Source organism: Chaetodon auriga, chromosome 24, assembly GCF_051107435.1.
Source record: "Chaetodon auriga isolate fChaAug3 chromosome 24, fChaAug3.hap1, whole genome shotgun sequence".
NCBI classification, from domain to species: Eukaryota; Metazoa; Chordata; class Actinopteri; order Chaetodontiformes; family Chaetodontidae; genus Chaetodon; species Chaetodon auriga.
Genome location: NC_135097.1, coordinates 1,274,943 through 1,288,076, shown reverse-complemented (window position 1 = coordinate 1,288,076; position 13,134 = coordinate 1,274,943). Strand labels below are relative to the sequence as shown.

Here is a 13,134-nt window from a genome sequence, read left to right as displayed (position 1 = left end):
CTCTGACCTCTCAGCACCCTGAATCTGTCTCGGAGCCAAAGGACAGCACATGAAACATGACGTCTGAGTTAAACACCTTTAAATCTGCTGATCCTTCATGGCCAACAGGAGCTGCAGAGGGCAGGAGGTGCTGTAAATTCAATCAGAGTGGAGCGCAGGGGACCTTGAAGGCAGCACGAGCCTCTGAATTGCATTCTGTCCTGAAGAGCTGATGATGAGGAAACTGATGTTAAACCCTCAGATATAAACAAAACCTGTATTTTCCTCTAAATCAAGATTCATTCATCTGACCCTCATTTCACCGAATTGATTCAGTTGCCTGCTTGACCCTCTCTGAAACCTTTTCCAAGCAGCTCGCTCACCCTCTGTATTTTAATTATTGAGACAAACCACAGAGTAGAGAGCATGAAAGATGAAATGTTTAAAGCTCCGCGTGGCTGAGGCTGAGGAGTTCAGCCTCTGGGGCCAGACGAGCCGCCGTTCACTCCACCAACACGTTGTTGATGCTGTTGCTTCCTCTAAAAATCCAACCAGTGCAGGCTGTCAGTCACAAAGCCTCCGGGAAAGACCAGCAAGCCGACACAGAAAAACAAGCAGATTTTCAGCATATTTCAGATCCTAGTTTAGGTTTTACGGCGCTGAACTGTTCAGTTAATTCTACAGCGGAGCATTTAGCAGCTAACGAGCCAGATATAATAGATTTTAATAATTACAATCATCGTTTCACGATCAGTGATTTCAAATGCCAGCATTGTTTAAATGTCAAAATGCAGATGCAGGTGGGAGAGAGAAAACAGCTGCAGGTGAAATTAAAGTAATTATCTGTGACATTTTAATGTCACTGAATAAATAACCTTTTTTTTTAGACGTCTGGCAGCTCTAAACCAAAAACCACAGAGACAGTCATGTGATTTAGAAATGAACACTGAGCGGAGACGTACAGACGGTGAGGACAGTTCGAAGCATCAACTGATCAGAAATCAGAGCGCCAACAGGAAGAGGAAGTGCAGCAGAGGATGATGGGATATGCTCCGCACTGACATTCTGCAGGGGTTTTTTGGTTATCAGACATGGAGGTTTCTGAGCATTGAGCCATAAACATTTAACTTTGTTGCCTGAAGTTTGGGGTGGTGATGAGCATACAGGGCATTTTCCTTTTTAAACTACTACATTAAAGTGGATGCACATCACGCAGGGTCATTTATGTTGATTAATGCCTGAAATGTGATGCAGAAACATAACAAGCTCTGAGCTGCAGAGATAACGCTGAGGAAGAACTGAAAGCTACAAACTGCAGGTTGACACTTAAAAACGTCTTTTCGGAGAAGCAGTTCAACACGCTGAAGTGTTATCAGTTCAGCCGTGTCCAACTTTCAACCAGGAGTAAATCATTCTCCCTTTGTGCTGAGACAGCAAAAACCAGCGACTCTGGCCCTTCAGTTTTTCAATGTGAGCCTCACAGAATGAGGATTAGTGTCAGACGGACGGCTGCAGATGGACAGACGAGCTGCTGCTGACACACTACAGCCTCTCATCTACACAAGCACTGACATTCACTTCAACAGAAAATCACCTGTGAAAAATCAGCCTGATGGTGCAAAATGAAAGGACTGTCCCTCCTCATCCATTCCTCGAGCACAGACAGCCGACAAAACCTTTCAAGCTCAGTCGTCCAGATACTGGTTTTAAACACTCAAAGTAACCGCACTGAATGCAAACGCCGCCTCGGTCGATTGAGGATGATGAACCCTGACGGCAAAGTGTGACTGGACTCCGTGACATCCGCTCCAAAGACAATTAGATCCAACAGAAATGGAGCATCAGGAGCCTAAGTGAGCAACAAAAGAGCCAAAAGTCCATCCGGACAGAAAACGTTGCTCATGGGACTATGAACTTCTGACGAGTGCAATCCTGAAAACTGGACTTCCTGCTGTGCAGTGATGCTGCAGTCTTGGTTACACAGTGACAACTGGAGGTGAGACGGTGAGCTGGCCTTGCTAACCTTTAGCACCGCCATCACGTGAATCATCAGTCAGCCGCTCTTTGTTCCTCGGTTTCAGCGACAGGGATGAAAACCAAATGACTCATTTCGAGCAGCTGCAGCTCGTCTCCGTGCGGAGGACGTTCGGCGAGGCTCGTTTCAGATTCGCCTCTTTCTGCTCGTGCTCCCTGGGATGAGGACAAAAATAGAGGTGCTGCAACTGACAGAGAAGTGAGAAAATAGAGTGATGAATAAATCAGTGCATGGTGATGCGACGCTAAATGGACTCAGAGAGGGAATGCATTAGGGAGAGGAGCGAGCTACAGAGAGACTGCCTGAGTGACTACAAGTGAATGCCAGTAAATACAAAAGCATCAGGGATTTAGTCGACGCAGCTGAGCTGACGGAGGACCTTTGGGTTCTTTTGTGAAATGTATGAAAAAAGAGACACAAATATTCAGCCTTTGTAAGCAGAGTCATGCACTGCTGTCTGGTAGAGTTGCTGTGAACTACAAAACTACGACAACCTGAAATGTTCTTGTTTGACAAGAAACAGTCCATCAAAACTTAATGACTCCAGTTGTTTTTATGGAAAATCTGGTTCAGAAAGGCAGCTGTCAGTTGATATTAATATGCATTAAAGGAACAGTGTGACATTTTAGGACTCACCCTGGTTCTTTTCTTAAACTTAAACCAAACAGTTTTGGTGCCTAAAACTAACCAAACTGACCGTATCACAATGAGCTTTATTTTAAAAGCTTAACTGGATGTTGTTACATATTTATTATTGCGATCTTTACATATGCTAAACTGACACTAGTAGAGCATCATGGTTCGAAGGCCACTGACCAAGCTGCCATATTTGATGAGCTGGCAGCATGCTGTTAAAATCAAGATCAGGTAAAAATGTGCAAAATCATAAAATAATAGCTCACACCTGCGTTGGTTGGGGTTAAAGACAACGAGTTTGAAACCCAAACAAGTCTGGACGTGTGGAGTTCGAAAGAAGTGAGTTTAACACACACGGAAGGTTTTTCTGGAGGTTCCTCCGACGTCAAACGTGCACGTTTGGTGTTATGGTGCAGTGAGAGCAGACTGAGACATACAGAGACGGCAGCGCGGGTCAGGTTTAGAGCATGAAGGGCTGTAAAAATACAGGCGAATAACAGCATCGCACAGGATGAATATCAAACAGCTTCTTCATTGCCACTGACCTCACTGTCCTTGTGGTATTTTGCCTTGCAGTTATAAAGAAATAATACAAGCAAACAATATTTCCAAGGTCTCACCTCCCCTCTAAAAGTGGTTCAAGATCTCAAAGTTCAATCAGGCTGGACTTCACATGAATAAACAGAAAGCAGAAGAACACGTTCTCCATTTGTCATTGAAATGAATGGGAAGCAAAATCCAGTGTGAGGAGACTCTCACACATTTCTTTAGCATGGAGCGTTTATCCAAACTAAGCATTCGTGGGTAGACTGAGCTGTAAGTGGTGCAGCTGAAGCTTCTTGGACAAACTTGATAAACGTGACTTCACTTGGGGAGTCATCCCTCAGTGACTAATAAGGTCCAACTTTGCTTTACAGTGAGTGAACAGCAGTAAGTCTTCCTCCAGGCCTTTTTGGCACTTTGATTCACAGCAGAGGGACTAATTGGAGCGTCAAGCTGAAGATCTAAATCACAGCGAGTTACAGAGAGCGAGCAGGTCAGCGCTGAGCGTCAGAGGGACGCCCGTTTGTTATTGTGGGCGCGAGCTTTTGTACACTCCTGAAATAAACTCAGAAAGTAAAAAACTGCCAGACGCTAAACTTTAAAGTCAAAGTTAAGTTTGCTGAAACACAGCTCTGCAGGTGTTTTCAGGTGTTCTGCGGCCGTCTGACAGCTGCAACAAATCCAACACGTCACAGACACTTTGTGTTTGTGTCATTTGTTATCCGATCACTCGATCCTTTGTAGTGTAAATGCTAACTCGCCCTGATGCGTCCCAGACGAGGTCCTAACACAAACGGAAACGATGGACTCTGAGGGGACGCTGCGTGAAATGTTAGCGTACTCTGTGTCCCTGCTGCAGGCAGACACAGGCTGACTCTAAAGCTAATTCTAGACTTCTAGACTAAAAGTGAAGAAAAAGAAGACAATTACACAGAAACCATCAAAATGCAAGTGAGACCAACATTTTCTGCAGAAATTGCATGAGACTGAAGACTGTGACTGGAGGAGTGACGCAAGCGCCTTCAAGGATAAAGAGAAACAGGAGAGAGGAAGAAGGAAGGGAAAGACAAAGTTCAGGAGAGGGAGAAGGAAGGTGGGCGGAAATGAAAGGTACGAAATAAAAGGAGGACGACTGACGTCTCAGTAAACCGAGAACAAAAGCCTCTAAAGAGTCTGAGCTCCTCGTCTCTCTGCAGCTGTTTGCCAGCACACCTGTGAGTTCTAACTCACCTGCAGGCAACCTGACAGTCTGCGTAACTGGGATTCATCAAGGCAAGAAAGCTGAGATGGACTGAGGTGAAACTAAAGGCGGGGGGAACAGGTGTGATCTCAGCCTCTGGATGTAAATGTCAACTCCACCTGCCAGGAGGAATCCCTCAAACTCAAAGAAGACGAGAGGAAACAGGTTCATGTGATTGTCTACACCAACAACACGCAAAATCACGTATTAAAGAATTACGTCCAGCGTGAACGTGACGTGGTCGCGTGGGCTCGTGGTCTTTTTAGACCGAATTAAACCGCCAGCCCCTTCGCCAGACAAGACCATCAATAATGGACACATGCACACGGGGATTTTCCTCCTGGCAGAGGTCTCAGGTGGACGCTTAATGAGTTTTATAGCAGAGACATTACACCCGTGTGTGTGTGTGTGTGTGTGTGTGTGTGTGTGTGTGTGTGTGTGTGTGTGTGCGCCTGCACGCTTGGCCTCAGCACCGGACCCCATAAAGTTAATCATTAAATTCTAAGGGTGAAACTTGGCAGGTAGCGGCTACGGTCGGGGTGGGTCTGCAGGAAATGAAGATAAATCTGAGTAATGTCCCCACAAGTGATGGAAACCAATGAGCGTGTGTGTGTGGGGTGTTCCTCTGGCTTCATAGTGGGCCATCCTCAGAACGTCAAAGGGCTGTCTGAAGGTTGGTTTTGAAGGCTAGGTTCCAATTAGCTGTCGGTTAGCTTAGCGGTTCGCCATTAATTTGTGATGGTTAAGGTTAGGGTAAGAATGGCGTTATGTCAATGAGTGTCCTCACAAGGATAGAAATACAAGTAGGTGTGTGTGTATGCACGCACATACGTGTGTGTGTGTTTGTTTGATGTGCGCTCTCTTCCACGAAGCACCATGAGTCAATATATTTGGACTTATGCAACACTGAAGCGAAGCCAGTGGCCATATGGCTAATATGTGTGTGTGTGTGTGTGTGTGTGTGTGTGCGTGCGTGCATGTGTGTGAGGTAATAGGTTGTTGATAAGGAGATGAACATGGTATTTTATGGCTCAACAGTCAAGCCAAGTTGGCTTTAACTCCAATAATAATGTCAGCTTTAATTAATTCTCCTGATGGGGGGGGGGGGTTTAGGAAGAGCTCAGATTATTAAAAACAGGAACAGGAAGTGAGAGGAAAACATCGGGGGACAGATGGACAGAGAGGAGAAGAAGACCACACTGTACACGACGAGGCCAAAAGTATTTGGATACTCATATCTGCACCTTTAAGTTTACAGTTTTCCCATAAAAGAAGCATCCTGTTGGACTGAAGTCAAAACGGTGGGAAAAGGTGCGTGTTCAGTGTACATGTACATGATCAGGTACAAACTTCTGATGAAACCATCAATTAACGGACAGAAAATGATTTGCCAGTTATTGTTTTAGGTACCAGGTGTCCTGTTCATCTGACGGGTGACGTGTGATATGAAGCCTCTCTTTAAAGAGGAATGAGGTAGATGAATCACAAAAAACATGGAAAACAAAAGAAAAATGTTGAGACGCACAGAAATGAGTCAGTGAGGAAGAGATGAGACGGAGACAGAGGAACATGTTAGCGAACGCTTTGCATCGTGATAATGAGCCGACATGTTGGACAGCATTAAACTCGACCTCGTTTCACCGACGCTCTCCTCGTTCTGTCAGGTGACATGCGTGAGACAAGGACCTCCTGTCAAACGGTGAAGAACAACATGCAGTGCACGTAACCATAAGCGTCCGTCCACACGGGAAGCGAAAGACGTCTTTGACCTCACTTCACAGAAACAGTCTTAGAGTCGACGCTCCGTCAGCTGCGTCCTCCACACCTCTCATCACTTCCTGCCTTTGAGAGCGTTTTACGTATTTGACACCAGAGATGTTAAAGTGAAGACGCTGTTAGCTCACACTGACACAAACCGCCGTCTTCAACGATGATGCATCACGTTAAAAAGAAAAAACGACTCGAGCGGGCAGAAACTTCAAAGTGAGACTCTATTATTTCTGGCAGCCAGAAGCTAAACAAGGACGGCGTTTCTGTTCACTGTGTACATGAATGACCAGGAGGCGTCCAGCGATACAATGAGCAGTCCCAGGGAGACGTCTGCGCTCTGATTCAACTCCTGCGCTGACTCAAAATGTACACAAAGCAGGTGTAGCTGAACATTAACACCTATGAAACATACGGTGTTTAAACTGCACACTGTCAGCTCTCTTTATGTGGTCCAAGTCATATCCCCGCTCAGTGTAAACAAGACGAAGGTCTGCCACCTCCGGATCCTCAACCGTCCCGTCCGCTATCATCGTCCCGCTGCTGGAACTGTGAGTCAAAGCAGACGCTCGGCCGCTTTTAGGTTTCTGACCGCAAAACAAACAGAAGGAGGATAAACAGATGAAGCAACAAGTGTCCCGAAGGTTTAACGGATGAGCGAAGGTTTGCTATTAGCCATGCTAGCATGAGGCTTCAGGGACGGCAATATGGGTCAGTCCACCACCACCTGACCATGATCCACAGTCACGTTTCCCAGAGGACAGAATCCTCTTCTTTCTGGTCAAGACATTCATAATCCCTTCAGGACGAACCGTAATCACACAAAGTCAGTTTGCTTTACGACCAAACGCCTTCAAAACACCTGTTTAACTCTAATTAGCAAATGTTAGCAAACAAGCTAAACTAAGATGGCAAACATTACACCTGTTGAATATCAGCATGTTAGCACTGTCACTCTGAGCACGTTAGCATGCCAACATTAGCATTTAGCTCAGAACACAGCACAGTACGGCCACAAGGAGCCACTAGCATAGCTGCAGGTTGTTTCTACCAAAATGAAGTAGAACATGCAGTATGCTGCATTAAAAGTACTACTACAGTGACAACTGTCATTGTGTATGGTTTTTAGAGTTAGTAAACAAAACACTGATGTGTGTCACCAGGTTGTACTGTGAGGGAATTATGCAAAACAGGTATGCTAACATAACTGTTAGCATAGCTGACATAACCGTTAGCATTTATCTCGACCAGATGGAAGCCGGTTTAAAACAAGTCGGTGTCTTCACGGACTTTACGTCCACTGTTGTCTGCAGGCTGCAGCTTCAAGCAGCGTGTGCGTCCACCACGTCTATGAATTCTTTGCAGTATTTCATGGTTACACGGAGGCGTGGCGGTGAATTAGCATGTGCTTAAAAATGTGACATTCAGCACCTTTTTCCTCTGATGTTTCCTGTAAATCCTTGCAGGACTCGCATCTCGTCCCATGAAACCTTTACAGTCCCCAGAGGGTCGAACCAGAATGGAAACCAGTGACAAACATGCCTGCCAGTGTGTGTGTGTGTGTGTGTGTGTGTGTGTTCGCCACGAGACACAGGGAAAGGAAGGACATGTGTTATCAACAGTCAGAGGGCAGTAAAACGGAGAGGAAAAGGAGACGTGGGGGAGGAAGATGGAGAGGAGGGCGAGAGACATGACAACAGGCCAGCAGGCAGAGAGAGAGAGAATCCCTCCCCACCTCTGCTTTCTTGTCTAATCCTTTTCTTCTCCACCTCCATGCCTCCTCCTTTCCTTTCCTAGCCCTCCTCTCCTTCCCCACGTGCTCCTACTCTTTCTCAGCTCTTCATTTCCACCCATAGCTCAACCTTTCCTTTCCTACTTTCACATTTTCCTTTCCTACCTCCCACTTCCCTTCCTTACCTGCTCCTATCATTTCCTTCCCCACCCACCCACCCCTCCATTTCTCTACTTCCTCCTTTCCTTTCCTCCTTGCTCCTATCCTTTCCCATCTCCTCCTTTCCTTTCCTACTTTCTCAGTTCCTTTCCTACTTCCTTCTTTCCTTCCCTGATGACTTATCTTCTCCAACTTCCTTTCCTTCCCATATGTCCCCCTTTTCTTTCCTACTTTCTCAGTTCGTTTCCTACGTCCAAATTCCCCTCCCTAAATGCTCCTATCATTTCTCTACCTCCTCATTTCCTGTCCTATATTCTCTTATCCTTTCCTATTGTCTCCTTTCCTTCCCTACCTCTTACTTTCCTTCTCCACGTCCTCCTCTAACCTACACCTCTCTTTCCCATACCCCCTCCTTTCCTTCCTCACCTCCTCCTCTCCCTCTTAGCTCTACCTTTTCTTCCTCCTCTTGTGGTTACTGTCTTTGTTTTCGGGGCCATGACTCACTTCAGCGCCTGACAGCAGCTCACTGGGGCCAGAAACATGAAGAAAGGAAAGGAGACAATTCAAGCGTCCTTTTCAGTGTTTGTCCAAAAAGACTTTTGTGACTCCTGGAGGAGACACGTTTGTCCTGCTCATCCGTTTCTGTCTCCTTCTCACCTTTCCTAGAGACAGTGAGACAATGAAAACTGGGACAGACACTGGTGTCATTTCTACATCCTGAATACTGGTATGTGTTTTTGCATGCATCTGTGTGTGTGTGTGTGTGTGTGTGTGTGTGTGTGTGAGCTGGTATCTCATCACACACACACCCGCGGCGGGGGGCCATTAAACGGTGATTAGCGGCGAAGCCTCGGCGCAGCAGGACGGCTGCAGGCCTTTGATTACATAAGCAGTAAACAGACTCACTCATCTTTTTTGGGCGTCTGCTAGGAGAAAGAACGGCTGTCATGTGACGCCATCCATTCACCACTCACACACTGTGCCGCCTTCTGATTGGTCACATCCTGGAGCCGACGCCCAGATTTTGTCAGGAGCACAAAATTATTTTGGTAATTTAGCAAAATGCTAACATGTCTTAAGAGTTCCAGCTCCAGTCGTTCTAACTCAGTGAAATTCTGTTTTAGCGCAGGTGAGCTAAATGCTAACATCTGTTTAGCGTGAGGCTCATGGGAGTGTTAGCTTTGCAGATATTTGGTCAATCTGTCCAATGATTGTTGTGATACTTCAGTCTGGACCACAGTGGTGGACTGATCCACATGACTGTCCAGAGAAGCTCATTATGCACTTTTTTCCTTCCTGTTCGTAAAGACATGGGTGGGCAGATTACGTCTCCGTGAAGTCACGTTCATGTACTACTAAACACGGCGTGTTTTGTTCACGTACCCGCCAAGCTGCAAAATGCTGTTTGTGTCCCATCAAAACTGCCTTAATTCATCTTGCTTGACTCTTTTCCTCAGTATAACAAAGTGCTTTGGTGCCTAAACTTCAGCAAACTGCGACAGCGTTAACTGCTTCACAACAAAGGTCCAGCGACCTGTTCGGTCGTTTCGGTTGAGGACGTGTTGTTCTTCTCCACCCCTCCGGCTTATCTGGTGACCCTCTGGACCTCTAGGTTGGGAACCACTGGACTGAGTTACTTAACCGTACATGAAGTAGTTCCACTCGGAGCAGCTACGTCTCACAGTCAGAGGGACCGAGTACTTTTACCTGTGACACTTTAATTTCCTGATTCTGCTTATGGAATTTGAATGGCCTGCAATGAGTCTGTTGATGTTGTATTTGTTCCACCACCAACCGTAGAACTACAACATGTTCTGCACAGCACACACACAAGTGCAGCTTCGATCCAGGTTTCCATCCGCACACACACACACACACACACACACACACACACACACACACACACACACACACACATCCATCAGTGGAAAACTCATCCCTGTGGAAAGCAGCCTGAGTGCTTTAACATTAGAAAAGCTGAACAAAAACGATCTGTTTTTCCACAGCTTCACTCCACATCCTACAGCCTCAAACATGGCTTTAATGGAACAGCCACAATAATGCGGGTTGAAAACTACGACTTGCACCAAACTTACAGTACAAAAATACATTCTTTTAATGCGAAGTGTCTGAATCAGCAGAACTGAGAGCTCGCGGCTGTGAGGAAACTGTCCGGACAGAAAGAGTCACATGACGGGTGTCTGGGTTTACTGTAATATCATCCAACAGATGATCCTCCCAACGCCCGAGTCATACATTCAATTTCTAGTGCAGCGTTTGAAGGGTGAAGGTATTAAAATTGCATCAGAGCGATAAATCTTTGGAAGTGGGTCAGCGGCTGTCCGCTCGGGGGAGGCGTCACACCTCATTACACCTGTGATGTGATTTTTTAAGATAAGAGCTCCAAACTGAAATTGAATTCAGGCTGATCTTCACTCGCCATTAGAGGACTTTGAGGAGTTTCATGTCTGCTGGACACACATGGCCATGCATCAACAGCTGTGGCTGAGGAGCCAATCACCTGAGGAGCCAATCACCTGAGGAGACGAGGACGTTTCTGCTGGAAATGACGTTTAATGTTTAAAGAGCGTCCTCTGGCTCCACTTATCAAAGAGAGGATAAGAGTGTGTGTGTGTGTGTGTGTGTGTGTGCGTGTGTGCACTCTGTTATTTCCCCCTCATTAAACAGCGTATTAAACTCTCCCTGTGAAAACCTCGTACGTCCAACTTGTTCTGTTTGCTTGGTTGATGACTGTTCACTTTGAAATGCTTTTCCAACATTTTCGTCCACCTTCACGTGCAGATATTGGACTGTGTACAGAGTACTACCAAGTACTGTCAGTGTGTACTACGAATCAGAGTTTAGATTTGGGATTCATTCATGTAAAATATTGACCATCAAAAATCTAATCCAATAAAAAACTCGGCTGTACGTGGTTTTCATCTGACGTTTCAATCGTATTTTGTTTTTCTGTGCGCGCGTGCGTTTTCCCACGTGTCTGCCCGTGCACGCGCCGATGGGAGGCGTGCACGGTGCGCGCGTGCGGAAGTGATAGCTGACAGATGCACGTGCGTCTGTCGGTGCGCGTGTGCTCACAACTCTGCGCGCATGTGTCTCTTTGTCGCCGTGTGTCCTACAGCAGGCGTGTGCGCGTGCGTGTGCGTGCGTGTGTGTGGCTGGCACACTGACCTCTCCGCGTGCCTCCAGATCCCGTCTCGCTCCTCTCGGTGTGCGGACGCTCACACGCACGCGCCCGTCGTCGCCATTAAAAACTGACTGTAAAACAAAAATAAAAAACGAGTCTGAGGGCTGAACATGGCCGAAAGGTTGCGAGTTTAAATCCCCATCCTCCGCCCCAGCTGAGCCACCTCTCCTCGCGCTCCTCTCGGTCCAATTTGTCAAAAACACTCGCAGCTGAGCGGGTTGCCAGGTCTTCAGTTTGTTTCCCGTTTTTTGTGTTTTTTTGTTTGTTTGTTTTTTGTTTTTTGTTTTTAGAAAATTCCGCCTCAGAGCAGCGACGACGTCCACGTTTCTGTCACTCTGGATCAGCGGGACTCGAACGAAGGACCCGAGAGCATCCGAAGATTTAAAGAAATGTTAGACGACATCGACGGCGAAAAAGAGGAGAGAAACGGCGACGTCCTCCTCCTCTCCCTCCTCTCTGCTCCGTCCGTGCGCTCTGGACACAGACACCAGAGTGAAGCGCTTTACGCGTGGCGCGTGGAAGCCGAGTGGAGGAGCAAGGGAGGAGCTGAGAGAGGATGAGGAGCTGAGGGATGGGTGGAAGAGGTGGTGGGTTTTGCGGAAAAGGAGAAGAGAGAGAGTGAGAAAGCAGAAACAAGAGAGATGTTGGGAGATGGATGAAGGAAAGGAGGAAAGGAAGAAGAGGGAGGAAGACAGAAGAAGATAGAGAAGCAAGGGAGAAGGAAACAAGAGGGAAAAGGATACAAAGCGAAGAAGGAAGGAATGAGAGGAAAGGGGGAAAGAGGAGGCAAGGAAACAATGAAAGAACAGTTAAGGAGAGAAGAAGAGAGAGGAAATAAGTGAGGATGATGAGGAGAAAGAGAGGAGGTGAGCGGAGGGAGCTAGAGGAGAAAGGAGGAAGATGAGAAAAGAACAGAAGAGGAGCGTATGAAGGAAAGGAAGGAGGGAAGAATATTGGCAGGAAGAGGAGAGGAAGGGGGGGGGAAGAGGTGGCAAAGGAAGGTGAGAGAGGAGGAGGAAGAGGATTTGATGACGGCTACAGAGGAAGAAGAGAAAATATTTACATTCAGGTGTTAAAACGTCCTCATGTCTCAGCTAAAGTAGACTTTGTGTGTGTGTGTGCTTGTGTTCCTCACATCATGGGGACTCACCACCCTTACGGGGGGCTGGGGTCAAGGCGGGGGTCAGTCCCCCGGAAATGAATGGAAGTCTATGATGTGATTACAGACGACGCGTCAGTCTGCACAGAGCAGATCGAACCAGACAGGAAGTCAGACACAGGAAGGCAAAATAAAAGCCTGCGCAGAATGTGACTGAGACACGTTTTTGACGCACAAACATCGAGGAAAAATGACCAAATCAGCAAAATCTGAGCGAGTCAGGAAAATGGCTGCCTCGGTGCACACGACCACGTCTTGGCGAAGACCTGCGCAGAAACCGCCTCCAGGCGCGGCGCTCCTGTTGTCTGCTGCACCTTTGTTTGAGCTTCCTGTCCCTGCACGTCCTGGAGGTCTGAGCAGAAACAGGAAAGGAAGGCTCAGTCGATCACAGAGGATGGAGCGAGGTTCACCACTTTGTGAACACATGACTGGATGAAGGAGATGAACACATGAACTCAGTGAACACAGTTTGATTATTGACGATCGATTCTGGTTTATCGTCTGACGCAGCGTCTCTGCTGGTTTTACTGGAAAAACACACATCGTAAACTTCACATCAAGTCAAAATCATTCCTCTGAGAAAACTCACCAATGAACTGAAATACACAACATAAAGGAACTAAAAGCAACTAAAAGATAAGAATGAGACTGAGACGTGTTATGAAAGAGTCAGATGAAA

The 13,134-nt window shown here is 46.7% G+C and overlaps 1 protein-coding gene across 2 annotated transcripts in view; it reads right to left on the bottom strand.

Annotated features, from left to right (window-relative positions):
* The window catches only part of npy2rl (neuropeptide Y receptor Y2, like), a 38,138-nt gene extending 26,295 nt beyond the window's left edge, over positions 1-11,843 (bottom strand). The window contains exon 1 of one of the 2 annotated variants that reach the window (XM_076724835.1): positions 11,275-11,843. The gene's annotated coding sequence lies outside the window, so the exon portion shown is untranslated. The remainder of the gene's footprint in view (positions 1-11,274) is intronic. The other variant, XM_076724834.1, reaches the window with a different exon arrangement.
* Positions 11,844-13,134: the final 1,291 nt, after the last annotated feature.